Here is a 4823-nt window from a genome sequence, read left to right on the forward strand (position 1 = left end):
ATACAAAAGCAGAATGGAGGAAGCCCACATCTACAAGACCAAGAAGTATGCTATTCTAGCCAGCAGCCTGAGAGAATCTGGCTTCCAAGCCAAAGTCCTCGCTATAGAGATTGGTGCAAGAGGGTTTGTGGGCGCATCTGCCTACAGCCTCATGAAACAGCTGTCGATTTCTGGCAGAGAGAGGACATGGGCTCTCAAAGAAATGGCAAAAGCAGCGGAAAAGAGTTCCAGCTGGATCTGGTCGAGGAGGAAGAAAAGTAGGCATACAATGGCTCAGTGGTTAAAACGTCTGCCAGTTCTGAAGTGGCGACCACCCTGGAGGCGTGGGTTCGAACCTGCTCAGGACCAGGAACAAAAAAGAAAAGGCGGCAATACAAGGGCATCCAGGAGTCATGACCTGGGTGCGGCCCGGTCCCCTTAGAGTGCAAGGAGTCAAGAGCCAATACACTTGACTGAGGGGGCTTCTTTTCTGAAGACCCTGTACCGTCCTGCTCTCCCTAGAGTTTCTTATCACTGTAACAATCATCTAAATTAATATTAACTGAGCAAGACAGAGAGAATCAAATTTAAGAAACTAATGATATGAATACAATTTAAAAAAAACCATTTAACAAATCAGTTTGAATGGAAGTGACAGTAGCATTAGTCGGGGTATATGCTACCTATCTTCCTGACAAAGCAAAGTCTCTATCGTTTCGTTTGTGAAAAATCCATCATTCACGAACTGGGGCCTATTCAAGAGAACATCGTGCCTGAGGGTAAATGTGTACCAGCGGGTAATCTGCCTGAGGCAAGGCAAACTGCCCGAGGGTAAGCAATATCCAGTTTTCATGAACACAAGAATCTACCTGCGTGTCTACAAACCCGAAAGCAAATTACCCTTACTACCTGCCAAGGGTGACTGCCCACGAAGCAGACGTAAATCTGGCGGATCCTTTTGCAGCAGTTTTCTTTCTTTTCGTTTTTTTTAAAAGAGAAAACAGGCGTGCTTTACGGATAACACGTGTTTTGCGAACTCTCTCGACAATGTTCCGAGCTGTAGCGCGATAAGAAGTGAAACTGAGAGCATGTGCAGAAGGGGGGAAATCATTGGGATTTTTTTAAAAAGACAATGGGTTAGCTGTCTGAACGAACTGTGCGTTTTGAATACAAGATAACTTATCCTTCAAGGTAAACTGTACCCGCGCGTCTAAACCATGTCAGATAACTTGCCTGAAGGCAAAATGAATTGTCTTGAATAGGGCCCCTGAGCAGCGAAATGAATTGCGTCAGGCTGGCACCCAGCGAGACATAGACACATAATTGAGGCGTCAAGAAAAACTGCATTTACAGGTTCAGTTTCAGTTTTTGGATGTGTCAAGAGCATTCGGACAGATCTGTTGCTTATACACTACACCACATCTGCTGTAAATAGAAATATAAATCATATAAGTGGAGTGATGGCCTAGAGAGGTAACGTGTCCACCTAGCAAATCTGAGCGCACTGGTTCGAATCACGGCACTTGAGTGGTGGTCTGGACGCTCAGTAGTCATTTGGATGAGACGATAAACTGTGGTCCCGTGTGCAGCATGCACTTAGCACATGTAAAAGAACCCACGGCAGCAAAAGGGTTGTCCCTGGCAAAATTCTGTAGAAAAATCCACTTCGATAGGAAGTGTGTGTGTGTGTGTGTGTGTGTGAGAGAGAAATATAAACCGAAAACTTTGGCAAACTCACGTTGTTTTCATTGTACTGATGAAAAAACACACGAGCTTTCTGCACCATTGATTGTGCATTTGCCCTCTCTCTCTCTCTCTCTCTCTCTCTCTCTCTCTCTCTCTGTGTGTGTGTGTGTGTGTGTGTGTGGTTTCAGCAACAGTACGACTGATCAAGAAAAAAAGAGGAAAAGAGACAGAATAAGAAAAAAGAAGAGAAAAAAAGAACCCAACAAAAAAAGGGGAAAAAAAAGAAAGAAAGAAAAACACTGGGGAATAAAAGAAAGAGAACCAAAATCAAGAACGAAACAAAACAAAACCAAACCGACAAAGAAAACATACAAACAAAGAAGTCTCAGCTCCTTGTTGACAGTAACAGTGTCTCACCTCCCAAACAAAACAGCTCCTAGTTTCCCCAGGCGTGCTCCGTGTGTGTGTGTGTGTGTGTGTGTGTGCGTCTGTGTTGTGTTAAAGGCACCTCACTTGTCGCCGCAACAACGATCGAAATATTTTCCCACAAAGTCACCGAAACCGCGAATAGCTCACAACAACCTGTGTTTCACAAATCCTCAGAGCATGGGACGTGTGATATGCTGTATGGAACGGTCGTTTTCTGTCTCTAAACTGCCTCTCTCTCCCTCTCCCTGTCTCTCTCCCTCCCTCTCTCTCTTCCCCACAATCGTCTGGTCCAATCACACAGCACAGACGTGGATCGTTTTTGCACGTCAGTCAACACTGTCATAAAAGCAGACGAAGACGAAAGCAGGCAGGATCCCACTAGACCTGAACAACCTGCCTAAAAGAGCGTCAGCCAGTTGATCGTAAAACGCCACCCTTCAAAGCAAGCGAGCAAGGAAGCAATCAAGCAAGCAAGCAAGCAAGCGACACGGGTGGGCCGGAGAGACAACTGAAAATGATTGCTTGTCCTTACGAAACCTTCGAGTATCGGGTTCGACACATATCTTTTGTCATTTGCCCAACTTGTCTTCTTCTTTCTTTCGGGTGGGGGTGTGAATGGAAACCTAAGCCTGAGCATTGGGATGTGTGTGTGTGTGTGTGTGTGTGTGTGTGTTATCGCCCGTGTCAGATGAGAATGTCTTGTGAGGTCTCTGGTCTTATGGTATTGCTGCCGTTCCATGTGACTGTTCAAAGGATTGGCGGCTTCCTCGATATGAACATGTCCGTTCCTTTCTGTCCACCTGCCTGTCATAAAGAAATAGGCTAAAATAATTATGTCACCGTATTTCTATCTGTTTTTACCAGACTGATTCCGCGAGGCTCCGGGAGATAGTTTTCATTAACATTAACGCTTTTATTGTTTCGACGTGACGCATCCTGACTTGAGAGTATATCTAATAATAATAATAATGGTATTTATATAGCGCTGAACCTTGTGCAGAGACAAATCAAAGCGCTTTCGCACCAGTCATTCACACGTATGTATAACTCTAAAACTGAAGAAACTAAAGACAAGGAAGGGCAGGCAAGGGAGGCTATTTTGGGAAGAGGTGGGTTTTTAGGCCAGACTTGAAAGAGCTGAGTGTGGAGACTTGACGAAGCGAAAGAGGAAGTTCATTCCAATTCCAGGGTTCAGAGACAGAGAAAGAACGGCGGCCAACAGTCGAGTGTTTGAATCTGGGTATGCGTAAACAGAGTGGATCCGAAGCCGATCGTAGTGAGCGAGATGGAGTATAGAGGTGAAGGCAGCCACAGAGATAGGAAGGGGCAGTTTTGTGAATGCATCTATAACATAGAGTGCTGATCTTGTACTTTATTCGGTGTGAGACAGGGAGCCAGTGGAGATGTTGCAAAAGAGGAGTGATGTGCTCAGATCTTTTCTTTTTGAGAACGAGTCGGGCAGCAGAGTTTTGTATGCGCTGATGGGACTGAATGGATGAAGCAGGCGAACCAGACAATAAAGAGTTACAGTAGTCAAGGCGAGAGAGAATGAGAGAAACGACAAGTCTAGATGTTGCCTCAGTGGACAGATATTTCCGGACGGCACTGATGCGCCGCAGTTGACAGTAGCAGGACTGACATGTCTGACTGATAAATTTTTACATGGACAGTGTATTGTCAAGGACAACGCCGAGGTTCCTGACTGAACTGGAAAGAGGGATGGATGTACTGCCAAGTTTGATTGTGTCAATTGTGATGGAAGACAGTTTTTGTTTAGTTCCTATGATCATTGCTTCAGTTTTGTCCGCGTTCAGTTGTAACTTATTTCGAGTCATCCAGTTTTGAATGTCCAGGAAGCAGTTGGATGTTTCTTGCAAGAGCGACAACAATTTTTCGGGGGTATCACTCTTCTGGAGTTGATTGTCACACACACACACACACACACTCACATTCTCTCTCTCTCTCTCCCAGACAGACACTCTCTCTCTCTCTCTCTCTCTCTCTCTCAGAGACACAGACACACACACACACACACACACACGCAGACAGACAGACAGACAGACAGGCAATGAGATTAAAACACTTTCCGACCACAAACAAACACACCAACCACCCTGTCCACAACATTGATCCTGGCGTTCGTCCTTCCCCGCTCAACACTGCTCATCAGGTATGGCATTCAGACACCTGACCAGAACATACATCACCGCACCCACCTCCACATCCTACCCCCCTCCACACACACACATACACACACACACACACACACACACACACACACACACACACACACACACACACACACACACACACACACACACCCTACCCACCCCCATCCACCACCTCCAGCCAAAAAGAGTGCAGACGAAAGAAAGACATAAAAGGTTCAAAGAACGAATAGACTCAACACCACAAGCATCAGCCGATTTTTTTTTTTTTTTTTTTTTTTTTAAACAGCTGGGCAGTTTCGGGGCGAATCCATTATACGTCACAAGCTCGAATACATTTACGTCACAAGCTCTTGACGTAGGCAATTTCGATTTTCATTTTCTTACAGAGAAGTGTTTTGAAAGACGAGGGATACGACATAACGAGGATTGAAGCAGGTCATCCAGACCAGTTTTTACGTCCAGAATCAATTTACATACACGTGACAACAGGGGAGCGAGATACAGAGGAACAGACAGTGCGAGAAGAAGAAAAAAAAAGGGTGGGCCGGGGGGAGGAAT

General features: G+C 45.4%; 1 protein-coding gene across 1 annotated transcript in view; it reads right to left on the bottom strand.

The window, feature by feature from the left end:
- The window catches only part of LOC143284231 (uncharacterized), a 17573-nt gene extending 15345 nt beyond the window's left edge, over positions 1–2228 (bottom strand). Inside the window, exon 1 of the mRNA XM_076590906.1 lies at positions 2083–2228. The gene's annotated coding sequence lies outside the window, so the exon portion shown is untranslated. The remainder of the gene's footprint in view (positions 1–2082) is intronic.
- Between the last annotated feature and the right edge of the window lie 2595 nt (positions 2229–4823).

This window comes from Babylonia areolata, chromosome 7 (assembly GCF_041734735.1).
Source record: "Babylonia areolata isolate BAREFJ2019XMU chromosome 7, ASM4173473v1, whole genome shotgun sequence".
Taxonomy (NCBI): Eukaryota; Metazoa; Mollusca; class Gastropoda; order Neogastropoda; family Buccinidae; genus Babylonia; species Babylonia areolata.